Below are 22,429 nucleotides of genomic sequence, written 5' to 3' on the forward strand. Positions count from 1 at the left end.
TCTGTCAGCAGCCTTTGACTGCGTTTGCCATGCAAAACTCTGGTCTATCCTCCAGGACATGGGAGTGGACCTCCCCTTGTAAACTTCCTTCGTGAATTGTATTCCAACGCTTCAGCAAGGGTAAGGTTTGGGGTAAACGGAGAGCTATCTGCCCCATTTAGGATAGAGCGAGGAGTCCGACATGGTTGTGTCCTGGCTCCCTTCCTCTTCACACTTTATACCAACGGCTTGGAGAGAGCCATGCTGAATAGGAGCCAGGACCTTCCAACTATAAAAAACTGTCTGATTCCAGCTCTACTCTATGCGGATGACGCAGTTCTATTAGCTCGCACTCCCAGAGTATTACAAAAGGCCCTTGATAGATACACTGAATTTATGGGTAAGCTGGATTTGAGAATCAACATAAAGAAAACCTTTGTCATGATGGCTGGTCCCGGGATAAATAGGACAAAGGATATATATTTGAACCAGGAGAAGTTGGCTACTGCAGTACAATACCCATACTTGGGAATAATCATAGACAATAAATTTAATTGGAATGCAGCTATCGAGTCCAGAAAGTTCCATCTTATTAGAACTACTAAGGCCCTTGTTAACTTTTCAAGAAGATTAGGAAAAAGACCACCAGTTGAACTTTTAAAAATATACACAGCTAAAAGCCAATCTGTAGCGCTATACGGAGCTGGAGTGTGGGGCTACGCAAACATAAACAACTTGCAAGTGGCAGAGAATGGGTATTTGAGATATCTCTTAACCTTACCCAAGAGTGCATCGACCTTCTCATGCCACATGGAACTGGGGATTTCCCATATCTCCGATTTAGCCAGAATACAACCTCTTTTGCTCTGGCACCGTATATGGTCTTCAGACAAAAACATATTCACCCAGCAAATAATCTTAGATTGTATGGAGCTGGACCATGTACGCAAAATTGGTTGGTTATCATACATAAAATCTTTTTTTACCGATCTGGGATGGGCAAAATATTATCTGGTTCCTACCACCATTCAGACTATAACCAGGAAGGCATTACAAGTGGCCTCCCTTAGCCATCTTGAAGAACTACGGTATGCTAATGAAGCCTCAAAACCTTCTGTCCAACACTGTATGGCGGTTCAAACTACCTCTAGTATACAGCCTTATCTAACTTACGATTTTACCATCTTCGAGAGATTTCTCTTAATCAGATTTAGGCTAAATATGTTCCACCGACTGGTTGCTTTTCCAACTAGTAATAACTGGGATTCAGTTCTACCTTGTTGCCCTCGCGATGAAATTTCAACTCAGGCAACAATCCACACATTTCTATTCTGTTCGACCTTCTCATGCCACATGGAACTGGGCATTTCCCATATCTCCGATTTAGCCAGAATACAACCTCTTTTGCTCTGGCACCGTATATGGTCTTCAGACAAAAACATATTCACCCAGCAAATAATCTTAGATTGTATGGAGCTGGACCATGTACGCAAAATTGGTTGGTTATCATACATAAAATCTTTTTTTACCGATCTGGGATGGGCAAAATATTATCTGGTTCCTACCACCATTCAGACTATAACCAGGAAGGCATTACAAGTGGCCTCCCTTAGCCATCTTGAAGAACTACGGTATGCTAATGAAGCCTCAAAACCTTCTGTCCAACACTGTATGGCGGTTCAAACTACCTCTAGTATACAGCCTTATCTAACTTACGATTTTACCATCTTCGAGAGATTTCTCTTAGTCAGATTTAGGCTAAATATGTTCCACCGACTGGTTGCTTTTCCAACTAGTAATAACTGGGATTCAGTTCTACCTTGTTGCCCTCGCGATGAAATTTCAACTCAGGCAACAATCCACACATTTCTATTCTGTAAATTTTATGGGGACCACAGAAGGATTTGGATAATCCCGTTATTAAAACTTATGGGCATCAGAAGGTGTCGCCCGGCATTGTTAGCCTCACAGTTCCTGGCTGAGGAATGGTCAGCAAGATACATTGTTAAGTTCCTGAAGTGTATCGTTCGTCACTGATTGAATCTATGAATTATGATCCTCAACTTGGTTGTGTATTACATGAATTTGCCTCCTCATAAGTAATGAATGATGTATCAGGAGACCGCCCCTTGTTAGAAATCAATTGCTAATTTGGTTGTTCATTTTTATAAATATGTTTCTTTTTGATGGTTTGTTTTAGAGTCCTGTATTTGGAATTTTATGTAAAAAATGATATGAAATTGATTTTATGAAAATGCTTTTATGGTTTTTAATATGACAAAAACCGAATAAAGAAACATTTGATTTGATTTGATTTGACTCAAAGTTTGAACACCATATTCCGGAATTATGGCAATCCCTATGAGAACTGGTCAACAAAGACTTGTTGGCTATTGAAAATAAACCTGTTATAAAAATCTAAACTGGATAATCTGTGGATGAATGTTATTCATTGACCATAAATTGTGAAGTCAGCCTGCAGAACCCATGGCGATATGTGTACCCATCATCAGGGAAGGCGTTCAGTGCACATCTTTTCACTCATAAGAGATTTATTTAATGAAGTTAATTATTTAAAATTATATTTGTATCCAGAATAATTGAGGAAATTCTAGTCCGTGTACAGTTTTCCTTGTTTTTCATCTACTCTATCTTTTGTGGGATAGCAGGTTATTATTATCAGAATTAGCTTCAAAGGGTACCTGACATTTCAGTTACAGGTAAGATTGAGATTGTTAAGTTGGAATTGCAAATTGTTTAATTTCTTAGAGTGCAAGTGCTGTTTGCATGATCTAAAGCCACAATTTTTTATAGCAATTTTAATTACTAATTTTAATTATGAAGTAAACCCAAACCAAACCTTAGCTCCACTCACTATGCCAAAAATATAGGTGTTTTATGAGGATTTTGTTGGTCATAAACCAAATGGAGAATGTTAAATATGCTGGATCAGTTGGAATTGTATACGAGTAGGTTGTCTAGAGGGCCTGATATTCTCTAGTATAACCTCACAAACTCCGGTCTATAAAGGGTGCCTACAGACATTGACTGCTGTTTGCACGGCTCTACTTGAGTTCTCTCAATGTGGATTTTATATCAAACACACAAAAGGTGATGGGACGAAAGCTAGCAATAAGTCTAACCATTAGCAATTGCTCAGGGTAGCTTTCCAACCCATCTTCTTTCTCACCATGCCACCTCAGTTTAGTCACAGCCATATGCAAATCAGTCTTGACCCAGTAGGAACAGTCCAGCCAAAACTGCCAGGTTAGGCCTTCCCTGAATGGAACACAAGCAACCCAAAACCGGTTTGACCCTGATTGGGGCTCTTCAGGTGGGTTCCAGTGCACTACCACCTCTCATGGATACCAAATTTCTTCCTCCTCCAAACTAATCATTTCCCTAGCAGAGGCTTCCAGTTCGTGCACACTATTAGAATTACACTGCTTCACTCATGTGCCAACATTTGGCAAACGTACAACATTCTTTAAAATATGAATGACCTTAAGTGGTTTAAAGAACTGACTCTCACACTTGGGACTATTTCCCAGTTCCCATACTCTTACCCACTGACCGACATATTTTTGTCAGGCAAACCATTCCTCAAACACTCAATAACATCCTTCAAAATCAATTCCTTGTCACTCGCATCCTTCCGTACACCCTTGTCAAAAGCTTGTAAACCATTCTTCATGTTTATCTTTCTCATTCTCCCTAAGATCCAACAGCATCCTTGAGAGAAACTCAGCTAACACATTTCCCTTTCCCGGTCTGTATTCCAGTTTGCATATGAAATAAATCTTGTAAACAAATGGATAAACATGCTATTCTTACAGAAGGGTTCACCACACCACTAGTAGACAGAACTTTAACCTAACGTTTACGATCACATCTTATTACACATTCCTATCCCAAATAAAAGCTTTCAAATTAGTTCCCATACACATCCCAGTGCTTCACACTCTATGACAGCATTGTTCTCTTCTGATGGAGACAATGGTCCTGACGCAAAAGCTACAATGCACTCTTTCTCATGACTGTCTCTCTGGAAGGTGCCTCTTCCAACCCCTTCTCACTAGTACCAGCAGAAACAATGCTTATGCTTTGTAGATTTAACCCCTGAAGAGTTCTGGCATTGTAAATGCCTTTTTTGATACCCTCAAAACTTTCCTGACACTCTTTAGGCCACTTACATTTGTTCTTATCCTTCATCAACTATCTCAAATGGTAAGCCAGATCGGTAGATTTACTCACAAACTTGACATAAAATAGAGCAAGACCCCGTGGAATGACCTAAAATCATCCTTACACAAAGGCGCTTGAGCCTCCGTGATGGCTTCCAACAATTCAGCCTGTGGGTTAATACCCTGGCTACTAATTGCATGCCCCTAGTAAGTTATTTTCTCCTGGGCAAATTTACACTTTGAAAACTCCACAGTAAATCTGACATATTTTTTAGGTGCTGCAGCAAGGAGTTCCACAGCCTAGCCGTGCAGGCAATGAAGCTTCTGCCTCCCCAATTGTCTCTCCTGACTTTGGGCATAACAAGAATAGATGCAATGGAGGATGTCTTCTAGGAACATATAGTTGAAAGCGATGATTCCAGAAATCAGGTCCTGAGTCAAGTAGTGCTTTAAAAGCAATACAGAGGGCGCCAAATTCAATCCTTCTCTTGGTAGGTAGCCAGTGTAAATATGGAAGAACATGCGATACTGAATGGTGCTTAGGAATGGCAGAAGGAGCTGGGCGACCGCATTCTGTAAGATCAGCAGCGTATATACAAATCTTTTCCGAATATTGGTAAAAAGAGCACTGTAGTAATGGATTTTTGACAAAATGAGCGCAGAGATCATTCACAGCTTTCTGCAATTTGGGGGAATTAAAAGGTGGAATGTTTCTGATGGTTTTAAGCATATAAAAGCCAGAAGAGGTGATGGAGATTTTTTACTTTAGGAGCTGGAGTAGGTAGTTCCCCCATTTCTTACGGCCACCACTTGGTTGTCCATAACGATGTATTTGAACTGAATAGCAGAACCTCGGTTTTACCCAGAGTTACATTTTAAACAGTTGCTGGACATCCAGTTTTCAAATTTGGAGCATACTATCGTGGAATCTTGAGGCCGTATTAGCAGGATTACTGGCTACTAACACCACAATTTGTGTGTTGTCTGCATAGGACACTAGTGCCAAACCAAAATATTGTATTAGGTTGTACTGGGGACTGGGGAGCTACATACAGATTTAAAAAGGTCGGCCTCAATGATGATAGCAAGGTGAAGGAGGGAGACTTAAACCTGTTGAGCTTGACGAACTGTTCTCTATTTGATAGAAAAGATTTTATGAGCTTAAGAGCCTTGCCTCTAATACCGGTGGCAAAGAGGGGATCAATAAGGAGGCCATGATTAACAGAATCGAATGCTGCAGAGAGATCTAATAAAATCAAAGCATTACCTTATTGTACAAGGTTTGCCTAATTTCCTCTGAAGCTGTAATCAAAGCTAGTTTGGTGCTATGTTTGTTTCTGAAGCCAAACTGAGTGGCATCAAGAAGTGCATTGTTAAGAAACAGTTATAGCTCCATATTGATAGTTATTTCAACAATTTTAGAAGAAAAAGGAAGACTAGAGATCGGCCTATAATTGTTGGGGTCATTGATGTCTAGCTTTTTTAAAAAGAGGCCCTTTTCCATTCCTTTGGAAAGGAGCCCAACAAGAACCTTGTTAAACATGTCCATGGGAAGTTTAGAAATAACAGCTGGTGCTAGCTGAAGAATTTGAGGAGGCAGGCGGTCAGTGGAGATCCAGATTTAATTTGGCACAGCATGGACAGAACTAGCTCCTCTAATGAGGAGAAGGATGTCAAGAAAGTTTTTCCAGTATCACCTGAGGAAAACTGATCCAATGAAACAGTAGATGCGTAAGAGGTGTTTACTGGCATGACAAGCTGGCCCAGTGAGCAGGTGCCTGCTGGTTCAAGATTGTTGATTATATCCTCCTCTCTTAGTAGAGGATTGGCAGGAAGATTAGCCGAGAACGTATTGTAAATCTATTCTACCTTGTTTTGAAAAAAGGCAGCAAATTGTTGTAAAACACTTTACTGGCTGTCTTATTTTTAGGATCTGGAAATGTATTTAATTTTTGCACTGTGGCAAAGAATTCTTTAGAATCATTTATAGAAAATTTAATTTTCAGAGTAAAGTAATTGGATTTAAGCTCTGGAAACCAGGTTTTTATACGTCCACAAGGCCTGTTTATAAGACACCTTGACTCTGGGGTCATATCGATCAACCCTGTGGAGGGCTGAGCGGTGACCGCTCAGCCCTCCACAGGGCTTGGTCGCCCCACTCACTGCTGCCGCTCCTGCCTGCCTTTGCCGCCTCCTGCCTGCAGATTCCTTCGCTCGCTGCCCGCTGCTCCTGGGAATTTCCTGCTGCTCCTGGGAATTTCCCGCTGCTCCTGGGAATTTCCCGCTGCCCGCTGCTTCTTGGAATTTCCCGCCGCTGCCTCCCTGCGGCCCCGCCCCCCTGTGATTCCATTCGCCGCCCCGCTCCCGCGACCCAGCTGCTCCTCCCTCCCGGCTCCTTACTTAAGGGGACCACAGAGTGTGACCACTCACCCCTCCACAGGGCTTGGTCGCCCCACTCACTGCTGCCGCTCCTGCCTGCCTTTGCCGCCTCCTGCCTGCAGATTCCTTCGCTCGCTGCCCGCTGCTCCTGGGAATTTCCCACTGCTCCTGGGAATTTCCCGCTGCCCGCTGCTTCTTGGAATTTCCCGCCACTGCCTCCCTGCGGCCCCACCCCCCTGTGATTCCATTCGCCGCCCCGCTCCCGCCACCCAGCTGCTCCTCCCTCCCGGCTCCTTACTTAAGGGGACCGTAGGGGACCACAGAGTGTGACCGCTCAGCCCTCCACAGGGCTTGGTCGCCCCACTCACTGCTGCCGCTCCTGCCTGCCTTTGCCGCCTCCTGCCTGCAGATTCCTTCGCTCGCTGCCCGCTGCTCCTGGGAATTTCCCGCTGCTCCTGGGAATTTCCCGCTGCCCGCTGCTTCTTGGAATTTCCCGCCGCTGCCTCCCTGCGGCCCCGCCCCCCTGTGATTCCATTCGCCGCCCCGCTCCCGCCACCCAGCTGCTCCTCCCTCCCGGCTCCTTACTTATGACGCCCCCAGAGCGACCGCGCAGCGGACGCGCGCAGCGGGAGCGCCGATTGAGCGCCGAAGGTGCGCCAAAGGTAAGCCCGTCTGCGCCCGTCCGCGCCTGGCCCGCGTCCAGCGCCAGGACCCCTGGCGCTCCCCACCGAGGCAAGACGACCCGACTGACCTACGACGCCGCCACTCTCAACGCACTCAATGCCGGCCGGACCCACGCCTGCTGCCGAGCCACCCCGAGACGCACCCACGGACCCTTCACCTGCTGCACCTGCAAGTTCACCTGCCTCCGAACCTGCCCCGCACCCGCCAAGACAAACACCAGCAGCAACCACCTCAAGTGCATCCTGATCAACACCCGCTCCATCCACAGACACGCCGTGGAACTCTGGAACCTCCTCGACGCTACATCACCGTACGTCGCCTTCCTCACGGAAACCTGGATGAACGCCTCCTCTGCACCCGACATCGCCATCCCGGACGGGTACAAGATCATCAGGAGGGACCGCATCAACCAGACCGGAGGTGGCATCGCCATCGTCCACAGGAACACCATCCGCATCACGACCGACGCCAACGACTCCTTCGCACCGACCCTAAGACGACCCTCAGAGGCACCCTCGTCTACAGACCCCCGGGACCACGCACACAATTCAGCGAAGACATCACAGACTTCATCAGCCCGCACGCCCTCCCCTCCACTGACTACATCCTCCTCGGGGACCTCAACTTCCACCTGGAGAACAACAAGGACTGCAACACCACCGCCCTGCTGGAAAACCTCGCCAACCTCGGACTCAAGCAACTGGTCAACACCCCCACCCACTACGCCGGCCACACGCTTGATCCCGTCTTCTCTTCCAGCAAGTACATCACCTTCAGCCACACCACCGGACTCCACTGGACCGACCACAGCTGCGTCCACTTCAGCTTCAAAAGATCCACGACCCACCACCACACGCAACAGGTACCTCACAGGAATTGGAGCAAGATCACCGCAGACCAACTCACCACCTCCCTCAGCCAGAGCCCACCCGCCAACACAACGGACCCCAACGAAGCAGCACGCAACTTCACACAGTGGCTGACCACCTGCGCCGACGACCTCGCGCCACTAAAGAACCCTCCCAGCAGACCCAGAAGCAAGAAGGCATCCTGGTTCACCGACGACCTCAAGGACTCCAAGAAGACCTGCCGCACCCTCGAGAAAGCCTGGCTCCTCGACCGGACCACCGACAACATGACCGCCCTCAAACACGCTACCCGCAAGCACCACCAGCTCATCCGCACCACCAAGAAGAAATCCCTGAAGGAACGACTGGACAACAACGCCCACGACAGCAAAGAGCTCTTCACTATCGTCAAGGAGTTCTCCAACCCCAGCACCGGCACCAACGACATCACTCCGTCACAAGACCTCTGCGACTCCCTCGCCTCGTTCTTCCACCGCAAGATCGCCGACATCCACAACAGCTTCGGCGCCCCACCCACGCACCCAACCGTCGAACCAATGCCCCCCACCGCCACCCTTCGCACCTGGACCACGGTGACCACCGAAGACACAGCCCGCACGATGAACACCATCCACTCCGGATCACCGACCGACCCCTGCCCACACCACGTCTTCAACAAGGCCGACTCCACCATCGCACCCCAACTCCGGAACATCATCAACGCCTCCTTCAACACCGCCACCTTCCCGGAGAGCTGGAAGCACGCCGAGATCAGCGCCCTCCTGAAGAAACCTACAGCGGACCCCACCGATCTCAAAAACTTCCGCCCCATCTCGCTCCTCCCTTTTCCTGCTAAAGTCATCGAGAAGATCGTCAACAGACAGCTGACCGCCTTCCTCGAGACGAACGGATCCCTCGACCCCTCGCAGTCCGGCTTCAGAGCCAACCACAGCACCGAGACCGCCCTCCTCGCAGCCACCGACGGCATCCAGACTCTGCTCGACAAGGGGGAAACAGTGGCCCTCATCCTCCTGGACCTCTCCGCTGCGTTCGACACGGTCTGCCACCGCACCCTAGTCCAGCGCCTCAGCAACATCGGTATCCAAGAGAAGGCACTGGAGTGGATCATCTCGTTCCTCGCCGGAAGAACACAAAGAGTCCGCCTCCCCCCGTTTCGCTCCGAGGCCACCGAAGTCATCTGCGGCGTCCCGCAAGGATCTTCACTCAGCCCCACCCTCTTCAACATCTACATGAAACCTCTCGCAGCCATCGCACGCCAGCACAACCTCAACATCATCTCTTACGCCGACGACACCCAGCTGATCCTCTCCCTCACCAGAGACCCCGACACCGCCAGAACCTGCCTACACGAAGGGATGAAAGACGTCGCCGAGTGGATGAAGGACAGCCGCCTGAAACTGAACTCGGACAAGACGGAAGTCCTCATCCTGGGATCTTCGCCCTCCGCCTGGGACGACTCCTGGTGGCCCCCAGCCCTGGGCACCGCACCCAAGCCAACCGACCACGCACGCAACCTGGGCTTCATCCTGGACCCCTCCCTCTCGATGACCAGACAAGTCAACGCCGTCTCCTCATCGTGCTTCAACACCCTGCGTATGCTTCGCAAGATCTTCCGCTGGATCCCGACCGAGACCAGGAAGACTGTCACCCAGGCACTCGTCACCAGCCGACTGGACTACGGAAACGCCCTCTACGCCGGAACCACAGCCAAGCTACAGAAAAGACTCCAGCGCATCCAGAACGCCTCCGCCCGACTCATCCTGGATGTCCCCCGACGCAGCCACATCTCCAGCCACCTGAGGAACCTGCACTGGCTCCCCGTCGACAAGAGGATCACGTTCCGGCTCCTCACCCACGCACCCAAGTCTCTCCACGACCTGGGCCCCAAGTACCTCAACGACCGCCTGACCTTCTACACACCCACCCGCCAGCTACGGTCCACCAGCCTCGCCCTCGCAGCCGTACCACGCATCCGAAGAGCCACCGCCGGAGGAAGATCCTTCTCTTACCTGGCTGCCAAGACTTGGAACTCCCTCCCCATCCACCTTCGGCTGACCCAGGACCATCTCGCCTTCAGGAAACAACTAAAGACCTGGCTGTTCGAGCAGTAGCATACCCCTCCCCCCAAGCGCCTTGAGACCCTCCCGGGTGAGTAGTGCACTATACAAATGGCATGATTGATTGATTGATTGATTGATTGATTATGACTTTTCCATTCAAGCCTTCTGCAGGCTGTTTTTGGGCTCTAATATTATCAACAAACCAGGGTTTGGATACCTCTAGAGAGGGCCATCCTAAGCACGCCCCATCTTCGTGAATCCGACCCTACGGCAGTCACATGCACAGTTAAAGCCCAGCGCATGCACGTCCCCATGTTATATTCTCCTAAACTTCCATTGGTGTACCATCCTCAAATGCCGCTGTTACAAGAGGGATTTTTAAACAAACCCAGACTAAGGGGCCTATTAGGATGGCGGACGGACCAGCGCCCGTCCGCCACCCCAGAGGAGGAGGGACCCTCCGCAGGGGCAGCGGCGGTCCCTCCGTGCCAATTAGGATGTGACCGCCACCCTGGCGGTCAAATCCTGTATTCTTAACATTGCGGCGGGTGCTGCTTGAAGCAGCACACGCCGCAATGTTAAAAAAATGCATGTTTACCTTTGCATGCACAAAGCTGCAGGCACCGCGTGGTGCCTGCCGCTTCGTGCACGCAAAGGCAGGGGGTACCATAGGTACCCCCCATGTGCGCCCCCCACCCCCCCTTCACCCCTGGGGGCCCGCAACGGGCCCCCGAAGACAACACCGTATGCCTTTCCACGGCGGAAATGCTGGCGGTGTCTGATAGACACCGCCAGCCATGTTAGTGCTTTTCCGCCGCGGTCGGAAGGCGACCGCGGCGGCATAGCGGCGGACGAAAAATAGATCCCCAGCCATCCTAATCTGGCGGGGGGTCTTTTTCCAGTCCGCAGCGGATAATCCGCATCCTCCGGGCCGGCGGTTGATTCCGCCGGCCCGGAGGATGCGGATTATCCGCAATCATAATCGGACCCTAAATTTGACATACATAAATGGGGGGACCTATATTGAAAGGGAAATTTCGTACCATGCAGCAGATGTTCACTACATCTACTCCCCTCCCCTATGGATATTTTCCTATATGTTAGGTTACACCAAGGCATTAGAGAATACACACCGTCATACCCACAAGAACCGCACACGTTCATCCCGTTACACACGCTTGTGATGAATAAGCAGGCTTCGCATGTGGTATCTACACTCTACCATAACATTTATACCAGCCAAAGCCCGCAACGCAGTGAGGCACAGGAGAAATAGGGAGCGGAATTGGGCCACCCAATTACTGAAAAACTATGGTTCTACTGTTGCAAACAAACAGAACAGGTCTCAGCTAGTTGTCACCTACGTATTATACACTATGAATTCTTACATCGTATCTGTCTTACCCCCTTTAAAATGTGTAGGTAAAAGCTGAGAAACAATGACTGCTGTGACAGGTGCGAGCGGAAAAAGCAGACTTTTTGCATCTTGCTTGGAGTTGTCTCAGCCTCCTACAATATTGGCAACAGGTGTTTAAAGCATTACAACAAATGACATCTCCCCTGATCCAAGCCACACCATTGACTGCACTTCTAAACTACACAGAGACTGTAGAGACTGGATATAGACGCTTCATTTCCTTAGGGCTGTTACTGGCCAAACCCAAGGTAGCATGTCGGTGGGGTCGGGGCAGGGCCCCTAAATTTATGGGATGGCTCAAAGATATGCTATTCTGGCAAGATCAAACACTCACGTATTTGGAACGGCTATCACTAGCCCCGAGGCCCAGAGACATATGGGACCCCCTCAAATCGTACCCCCTTGCATACCCAATTGATACTACCAATACTATGTAACTACGCTGATATACATTATTAGAACATCGCCTACACACAAACTAACAGACAGAGACAAAAACAATATTGTTTGAGTACCCTCGAATGTATTCTCCATATTGTTGCAAATTCCAATGTGTTCAACTGTTGTATTACAGATCTGCTGCACCTGGATACCATGAATGTCATTCATAGTACTTTTCTCACCAATGTTTATGCCTAAAATGTATAAGCAGGTACTTGCCTGTGCAATTCATGTGTCATGAATGTTCTTTGATTTTTAAACTAATAAAAACAGATAAAAAAAAACAAACAGGATTTGGAAGGGGCAATTCTTTGATTTTTAAAACATTTAGGTGGACCCAGAAGGGAAATACTAGAATCAATCACATAGCCTCAATTTGCCACTAGCCTTATGCTCTACAGCCAGTGCGGTAAACCAATCAGAGGATTTAATGAGCTCTATTATATCTGCCTTATCCTCACATTTCTTTGAAACTTCCTCTCTGAGTAAAATTGGCACCCTTTCAGCCTTATGAACTTTTGGTGTTACATTTTCATTCAAAACAATCTTATGCTTAAAATAGGATCATTTTAAATATTCACCATTAAATGCATTTGGGAATTTCTCCAGCATATGTTTACCTGTCATCTCTTCTTCATCCACTATCATGACCTGCTCTTTCCTAGTGGGGTTCAACACCATATGTAATTTCCCTTGATCAAACCACCCCAAAACCAAAGGGCTCTTCTTTGCAACACACAATTTTCCAACTGTATGCCTATTCTTTTTTTCCAGGCAAAGTGTTTATTACAAATTTCTTCGAGCTGAGAAATACAAGGCAATAAAAGCATAAGGTGCTCCCTCAAAGGAAAGGTCTTTAAACGGAGGAGGCAATGAAGGGACCTTCTGCCTCAATTCTCCTCACTGATCCATTTATTGGTGGAGCTATTGTAAGAAATCAGCTCTTCTGGCTTGAACCACAGATTGATCTCCTTTTGTCCCTTTCCACAGAGTCACTGCCATGGCATATGTTCCTGTCAACCTGTACGCAGAAGACTCCGCGGATGGTCCCTGGTTTGGAATCGACCGGGATGGTCTATCTCAGCATTACACTGTCAGTCTTCCCAACATTAAATCCTTCCCACACCATAGGCACAACAGGGCCGGAGCCCATGGTTTTCACCAAGCCAGGGTAAAATGGGCGATCCTTCAGGTCAATGTAATGTTCCTTCAGAAGTTCATTGGAGGCGTGCATAAACTTTATGGATACCAGTCTGTAGCACATCTGCTCAAAGCACTTAATTATCTCTCCTACCAGGCTCAGTTGAACACCATCTGGCTTGATGCAAATAAAGGTGCGTTCTGTGATACCGTTACTAGACATGTTTCTGTTGTAGGAAGTGCTGTATTCTCCCTTAATGTAGGCAGCGCTGAGGTAGAGAGCCTGTATGCCTATTCGTGAATCTGTAAGATTAAATTCCTGCAGCCAAGAATGTCTATAGGCTTACACCCAAAACCTTCTGGGCTAATATCAGTGAGTAATAATTTCAACAATGGTGTGTGGCGAAGCAAAGTCCGCAACAATACGGATGCCTACACCCCCTATAGTCATTAAAAGTTTTAGGTTCATTTTTTATTGCTCCAGCTTCCAATATCTTCAATATAACCTCCCTTACATTGAGAATCTCCTGAGATAAATCCCTGTAACTAAGGTCACTATCATCCTGTTCTTTCACGTCCCACATGCTTCAATTTATTTCAAGAGTTTCCAGCGGACTGGTTATTTTCCTTTTTTTCTCATGCGGCAGCAAAGGATGCAAAGCACAGAGATTAGCAACAGGTGCTTATTGAGAAAAATGGTGTGCATGACAAACTTTAAAGGTATTGGGCACAGTTTGCTCCTGAAATGAAGATGAGGGGCGCCACGAGCCACTTGTTTGCTGCGTCTGCTTAGCTTTTGCGCGCCCGAGAGGCACCACGTCAACCTTTGGTCGGACCATTTAGACTTCGGGGAATAATAACGGATGCGGCTGGGGGTACCGTGCTGCCCACTACCTGGAACTCGTTGTCACAAACACGCTCTTTAGCGCATGCTGCCCCCCCCCCATATCGCCTGTCTCACAATTCCCCATATGCAAGAGCGCACGTGCCTCCTGGGGATGATCAAAAATACATTAAAAAGTATTCATTGTGGTTCCTCGCCACGCTTTAACTGTGTGCTTCATGATAATGAAAGTGGGGATTTGCATACGGTACACAGGGGAGCTCTTTTGCTCCATTATTTTGCACAGAATCTGAGAGGTGGACTCTTGCACTTTGGGGAGTTTGATGTCTGTATCAAATGAATGTGTTTCTGGAGTGAGCCAGAGGTCGGCTTCTGGCCGCTGGCAGAGGTGGTGGCGTCAGTGAAGTGAGGGGGGCGGCGATCCTGGCAGACCTCTGCTGCAGCAGGAGCACTGAGTGACAGCTGATTGACAAGGTGGGGGCAGGGAGGAGAAGGCACGGGGCCTCCAACGGTGGTTCAATGCCAGAGAGTTGGGCGACTTCCAGGAAGCCACAACATGAACGTCATTTATATCGACCTTGGAAAGATGAAAAGCGGAGCTGAACCTGCCAGACCTTTAAATTGCGCCTTTGAAGGCTTGGATGAATGCTCAGGCAATGAATGCCCCAAACCAAAGTATGTTTTCGGCAAAAAACACGACAAGCGTAAACGTGTTCACTCTGTTTATACTTCATTTTTTTGTAACTGGTCAGAGTTGCATGCAGTGAATGAGTGTTGGCCCTGGGGCTCACGTTAGCACAAAAACTTGAGTTTGTTTGACAGACTTCTAGTGTCTGAGATTACTATTATTATTTTAAACTTTTTTTTCTTTTTTATGATCTCAGTTTATACTGTACCACAGGTCAGACGAGGTCAAAAGGAGCAATCAATTTGCTTTTTTGGGTGGATCGGCGAAATCCTCCTGGTACTGCTTCTCTGTGGGTGTCACCCACATTTGCATTGCATATCTTTAGCCACTCCTTGATCACTCCTCTTTTGCATATGTAAATTAGGGTATTTTGTTCTTTCAACCCTGTCGCTATCCAGTATACGTGCAGCCTTGAAGCAGGTTGTAAAGCAAATGTGGTCCCATCTGGCCCCCACTACAGCCGCTGAGGGAGTGACCACAGCCTGTAGACGGTCCGCAGAGCCAAGATCCAGTTCACCAGGAGCTGAAGCATCCCAGGATGGCTAAAAAAAATGCGTTCAGCAGCACTGAAATACGCTGGGGACAACTATACAATTGGGCATTTAAGGGATCCACCAGTACATGGATGTCGACGGCTCAACCAATTGCGATTTGGGGCTTAAAACCAGGGCACATTCGAAAGTGCACAGCAGAAAGGGAAATACAGGTTGCAAGCAGTACAGCCAGACTAGCTGAAAGGACAAGAAGCAGTGCTTGTTTTGAGCTGGGACATCCATTGGGATTAAAATCACAGTCTCTGCAATCAGGAGCAGGACAAATGGAAGACCTCCAAAAATTCTTCCAAGTAAGCAGTGTATAAAGTATGGAATTACCCGAATACTGCCTAGAAGATACTGACCAACCCAGAGCCTATAGAAAAAAGTACGCTATCTCTCTCGTATCAGTCATGTTAGAAATACGATGGCCCAGCTCCCCAAAATGCTGTGGGAAGTTAATATGAAATAGCGCCTATATCTTTGAAGAGGGCAATGCAAACTAGAGATCAAACATCCCTCTAGCTGATGTTAGGGCCACATTTTTTTAAATCGCATGGCTTTCAGTTTGCTTAGTGCTTCAAAGCGTACTTTGGAAAGGCTTATCGAAGGCCATAACTGTGCGGGCTAGTGGAAACAGAACTTGAGCATAACAATTAACTATGGAATTTACCGTCACCACATAGGCGATGCCTGGTTTCATCCCACAACAGCATTGACTGTTAAGTATCAAAAAGCTCCCAGAAAAGAGCAGTTTGAAAGCCGGACGAATCACAGCCACCGGGGAGCCTTTCAGATAACAGGACAGGTTCACCACAGACGCATTACAAGCCCCATGAAGCGAAATGTCCTTGCAGACCAGAGACCCACTTAAAGTGTTCTCACAGTCCGAACAGCTGAGAAAGACTTCAGACTTCCCATTTCTACATTGAGACTTGAAAGGTAGTTCCCAATATCCCAATACTCATGTTTGTACCCTTCCCCTAATGCTTCAAATTTGCCTACCTGATTGTGTTGCAAGCAATATTGGAAATGGAATGACGAAATTGGTTTAGTAATATACCCATGGATTAGTCAATCTGTGGATTGCTTTTCCGCAACGTTGAAAGGTAATTTCTCTAGTTTTTCATACTAGTAGTGTTAATATGTCGCCATGGTACGTAGCTGGAATGTATGTTTGAAGCGTCCAGCTCAATAACGTTATGAACCTCCATGCAGACCTGTCCTGATGTATGATGTGTATTGCAGATGACAATATGTTGCCCAAAGAGTATTTTCTAGAGGATAAGGTTACCATTGTCTACCACTACCAAAGCCTTTTCTGAATTAACCCTGTCAATTTCTTGCAGCCTTTCAGCAATATCTTGCTGAGAAATCTTCCATATCGTATTGATTAGTGCATACAAGAAGCGTCTTTGACGTGGCTTCCGGAGACCTAATAAAAAGCCCCTGACATACAGGTCATCAGACAAAAGAGGCAAGTGTTGTTTCACCTGTGATAGTGTTGAGGTTTTTAGCCAATCAAGGCACAACTTCCCAACACTGTGAGTTGTCACTACCCCCAAAGATTTAGATTGTACATAACGCATGTCAGGTCAACTACCCTTAAAACCCTTGGTGTTACCTAGAAATCGTACTCGACACCTGTTTATTGTCCAGTGACCAAACCAACCATCCCTTCCAATTGGGGTCAGATGAACTGTACGTGCCATTACGTAGCATTGGCATCCAATGTATCTTCACTGAAATGTTTTAATTGTTGCCAATTGTCAAAACGTGCAAATGTGGGAATCCGTGGTGTGTTCAAGTCTTTCATTTTAGCTATTCCAAGACATGCAGTTTGTTGCACAGTCTTGTTCAGGAAAATCATTTGTTGTGGTATGAGGCATGCCCTAAACAAAGCCTAAGTTCCCTGAACCTGGAAGTCTCTTGTCCGCCAAATAGATTTTACATCAATAGTGTCCCTCTAGAAATCGAAGCCCTGTGCAGACAGCTGGGAAAGAAAAGATGCAGACCTTATCAGCTTGGTGCCAGTAAGCATATTTTTCTTTGGAGGTGTAGATGCAAGGCTATAATAATATGAGTTCGGGTCAGATGTGAAATAACCAAAAAATAAGCAAACTCTGTGCAAATGTCGTTGAACTACCCTGTGGCGGTGGTTCACTGACAGAATAGCGAGGTTACTAAAATCATCCTACAAAATTATCGACACACAAATCTCGACCACAAAAATATTAAAATCCTATATTTGTACATGACTAAAACATTGAAACAATTTATATATGTCACTAATATTGTCAAAAATATCATTTTTTGTATATCTAAAAACAATTCTTACACATTAAATATATTTAAAAATAACAGTAATGTAATTACATGCATTTTATTAATTTAAGAAAATATATAACTATTATACTTATAAAAAAATTACACACATTAATATATACATATAATTATATATATTTGATTTTACAATATGATTGAACTAATAATTTGAATGTATTTGATAGAATGTAATTTGTTTTAGTATAATAATATAAAACTATATATATATATATATATATATATATATATATATATATATATATATATATATATACATATAACCAATAACATAAAAAACACATACCAATTAAGATATATTTACATTTACTAAAAATATATTAAATATTAAAAAAATTACTAATTAAAAATGTTATAATTTTATCTAGCCAAAAACATAAGAATATAAATGTAATTAATAAAAACTAAATTTTACAACTCCACAAATAATTCATGTAGGCTAGCTACTCTAATTTATAAAACACCACACAAATAATTAGACTAAGGAAAATGCAAATTACTATTTCCACTACAATAAATTCAATAGTAGGGAAAGTGTTGGATTGCAAAAGGGTAAAATAAACTATTCCTACTCCAGTCAGTGCAACAGTTGGTAAGGTGTTGAATTGAGGAGGAGTACAATCTACTATTCCCACTCCAGTCAGTGCAGCAGTAGAGAAAGTGTTGAATTGCGGAGGAGGTACATTTACTATTTCCACTCCAATCAGTGCAACAGTTGGGAAGGTGTTGAATTGAGGAGGAGTACAATCTACTATTCCCACTCCAGTCAGTGCAACAGTATAGAAAGTGTTAGATTGCGGAGGGGTTAAATTTATGTTTCCCACTACAATCAGTGCAACAGTAGAGAAAGGGTTGGGTTGCAGAAGGGTAAAGTTTACTATTCCCACTACTCTCTATGCACCATTACACACACAGTAGTTCACTTAAAAAAATAAACATTTAAAAACAATATTGAATAACAATTTGTTATGTTTCAATAGAAAAACTATATATCTATTATATTTGTATTTAAAAAATAAACAAATAACATATTTATTACAATCTTCAATACTTATTATACATTAATACACATTTTATAATTAAATTAAAAATGCCAAACTATATTCCCAAAATAATAACAAATGCATTTTAAAACAAATTAAAAACCACATTTTTTAAAAAAGTATTTCAATATTTTTAGATTGTACATACTATACACCACACACCTAAAATATATTTATAAAATTATATTATGTACACATTTTACATAATTAATTATAAATTAAAATATTTAGATAATGACATAATAGTAAATTAATTATATTTAATTACCTTCCCACCCTTTATCTTTAGAAAACAAACAACCCACACCTAATGCAGTCCTTACATTTTGGACTACACAAGAGGGCCGTTAAACAACTGGGGGCGGAGCATGGTGAGCTCGACAGCGTTTAAGGCAGGACTATTCACATCGCAGCTGAGAAGCATTTTGAGGAGGGGCGCTGAAGAAGGCAGACACGCCGAAATGCATTCGCCATGGATATGTGAACAATAAAGTGCTTCTTTAATTCTACCTTGGGTTGCTGCTCGTTCTTTGGAAGGAGGTGAAGGTCATATATATATATATATATATATATATATATATATAAATATACAATTATACTTTCATAATTCACATAATTATCAATTAAACAAGTAATAACAATGAACTAATAACACATAAATAATATTTAATTAACTCCACACCCTTTATCCCTACAAATACAACTAGCACCTAATATATATAACACAAACAATTTCTTAATTATAAAATTTGCATAATTAACTATTGTATATATCATTTTTATATATTAACAATAATTAAATACTATAATTAGTTTCCTGAACACCCTTTACCCATAAAAAAAGCTATACAAAATACAAATATTAATTTAGTTCCCAAAGAACATACTTATCAAATAAATAATGAATTATAATAATAAATATTTATTAATTAATTATAATTAATTCACTTCCCACCCTGTACCCCTACAAAACCCACAACCTGCACCTGAAACGTAATTAGTTTTTAATTATACAATTAACATATATAATTATTAATTGAAAATCAATGAATAATTAACTATAATGAATTTACTTCCCACCATATACCTCTAAAAACCCAAACAAATCTCTTAAAACTAAAATTTAAAAAGAATTAATTATACAATTAACATAAATAATTGTAATTAAATGCTTAATATTAATTAGAAGTTAATTATTAATTAATTATAATGTATTTACTTCCCACCCTATACCCCTTTAAACACCACAACCCACAATGGTACTAAACATTACCAAAAAATTATTTGATTATATTTAAAAAGTACTAAAATTTCACAAACTGTATTAAAAACCATTAACAATATTCATACAAACAAATTATAACATATGCAATTAAAATTTATAGTAAAATACATTAAAAGAAATTTAAAATTGATATTATTAACAACAATATTTTTTTTAAAAATTTTTTTAAAACCTTTATTTACGCAAAATTGTACACCGCTATTTAGCCGAACATCCCAGGGGCACGGCAGCAACTTAAAGACATAGCATCACGGCATACATCGATCATATTGTCGGATAAGTGAGGTTTAATTTTACGTTTAACTCAGGATAACATCAGGAACGGAAAAAGCTCCAATATAGCGAAAAGGAGGTGGGAATCAGGTGCCGAGCCGTAAGTAACGGTCACATCATAGGCAAGCCAAACAATAAGTCCTGCAGAATGAAGGCGACCACCAGGAAGACCTGGGTAACGCAGCAGAGACATAGGATATATATGCATACAATTGCTACACACATCAATCAAGCGCCAACCCAGTTACACCAATAATGCAGCAACCGCTAGGACACAGCTTACGAAAATTCTGTGAAAACTCGGGAATAACCCAGCCGGCTGACCCCAAACCCAGAAAAAGAAGAAAGGAAAAGAAAAACCAGAAAAGCGAAGAAAAAGGCCATAGAAACAAATTAGGAATAAAAAGAAAAACCCCTCCCTCAACCCCCCACCCTGCACAACTGTAGATGGCTACGGCCTACCCCCCTTTAGCAGCGTGCCTGTCGCCCAGTACCTAAACCCGAAATATAGAAGAAAAGTTAATAAAAAGGGAAAAAGAAAGCGGAGGAGGAGAAAAATCAGTATGGAAGCATCCAATCATCCATCCCTGGAGCCCAGAACCACAAAGTCAACACCGAAGCGAGAGCAGTGGCAAGCAAAACAGATCGCGTCCCTCGTTATCACCAGGTAAACCAACACCATCAATCAATGAAGCAGACTCAGCCCTGTCCCGTGCGCTCGGTCACACCAGTTGAGTACATCCAACCAGCCACCAAGATGAGGAATGTGGGCGACAAGGAGATGCCAGTGGGTTGTTTTCTGACATCCGCCTTCAGCAACAGTGTTCTGTGAAGGTCGTCAAATGAAAGCTCCTCGAACAGCACCAGTCCCCAATACCAAGCGAGAGCCGATAGTTCCGTTGTCATCGCGGGAGACTGGCCCTCTAAAGCCGCCACATCCACCGGTGAGAGCTCGGCAGACCGCTCCGATTCAGGGTGTGGCATAACGTCCTGAGCGCGCGGATAGTCGAACAAGGCGTGTCCGGGTACGGGAGTAATGGCCTCCAATTTGCGTCTCAGATCGCGAGCATTGCAGATCATGGCGCCACGAAGGGCACCGAGGGCAATCAGAACATCCCGGACCCCTGGCGACATCCCAGGAGCACAGTCCACGGCGCTCATCTCCTCCATAGGCTCTACAGCAGGTTCCGCCATTTTAGTCGGGGCGTCACTGACCCACACATCTGATCGGGCATTTCTTTATTATTTATTTATTATAACACTTGTAAAGCGCGAACGAAGGCCCTTAGGCATCTCGGCGCTAGATAACTGAAATGTTTTTCCCATAAAGACACCAAAAAAAACTGCAAGGGTTCATCAGATGTTAAAAAGCCAGGTTTTAACGCTTTTTCGGAAAGACCAGAGGGAGGAGCTGGTCCTTATCGATTGAGGGAGTGTGTTCCACAGTCTTGGTGCAGCCACCAGAAATCGTCTGTCACCCCAGTTGACTGTTTTAGTGCGGGGGACCACCAGATCGAGGGAGCTAGAGGATCGCAGTGTTCTAGACGGGCAGTAGGGGATTAAGTTCTGGGTGAAGAACGCTGGTCCGGCATTATGTAAGGCCTTGTATATCAAGCACAATGCCTTAAACTTTATCCTCTTTTTCACCGGAAGCCAATGAAGTTGTCTTATGGTTGGTGAGACCGGTTGAAATTTCGGAATACGCCCTAGTAGCCTTGCCGCTGCATTTTGAATAGCCTGCATTTTGGCAAGCACTCTCTCCTGAGCACCCAGAAACAAGGCGTTACAGTAATCTAGGGTGGAGAGGACCAGAGCGCTCACCAGGGTTTTAGCAAGATGTTCAGGCAGAAAGGGCATAATTTTCTTGATGAGCCGAAGTTTGTAGAAGGCAGAAGAGGAGATCTGGTTGGCATGAGGTAGGAAATTCAAACGGTTGTCAAACATGACACCCAGATTCCTGACTTTGTCAACTGGGTCTGGAGGCTGGCCCATGGACGAGGGCCACCATGAAGAGGACCACTCTGGGGAGAGATTGCCGAAAACTACCACTTCAGATTTCTCGGAATTTAATTTCAAGCAGTTGTGGGCCATCCAACTGCTAATTGCCTGCATGCCCTGAGTAAGCATGTTGGCTCTTTGTGGCCCGTCGTTCTTGACCGCTAGGACCAATTGGGTATCATCAGCGTAGGACGTCAGGCTCATCCAGTGTGCCCTGATGACTTTGGCAAGGTCCGACACATAAATATTAAAGAGTGTCGGACTGAGGG

The 22,429-nt window shown here is 44.9% G+C and overlaps 1 protein-coding gene and 1 pseudogene across 3 annotated transcripts in view; one reads left to right on the top strand and one right to left on the bottom strand.

Moving 5' to 3' along the window:
• The window catches only part of DDR2 (discoidin domain receptor tyrosine kinase 2), a 795,992-nt gene that overhangs the window by 565,976 nt on the left and 207,587 nt on the right, over window positions 1–22,429 (top strand). The gene's annotated exons all lie outside the window — the stretch shown is intronic.
• LOC144828785 (nucleoside diphosphate kinase B pseudogene) lies at window positions 12,904–13,376 on the bottom strand (annotated as a pseudogene).

This window comes from Lissotriton helveticus, chromosome 1_1 (genome assembly GCF_964261635.1).
Source record: "Lissotriton helveticus chromosome 1_1, aLisHel1.1, whole genome shotgun sequence".
NCBI lineage: Eukaryota > Metazoa > Chordata > Amphibia > Caudata > Salamandridae > Lissotriton > Lissotriton helveticus.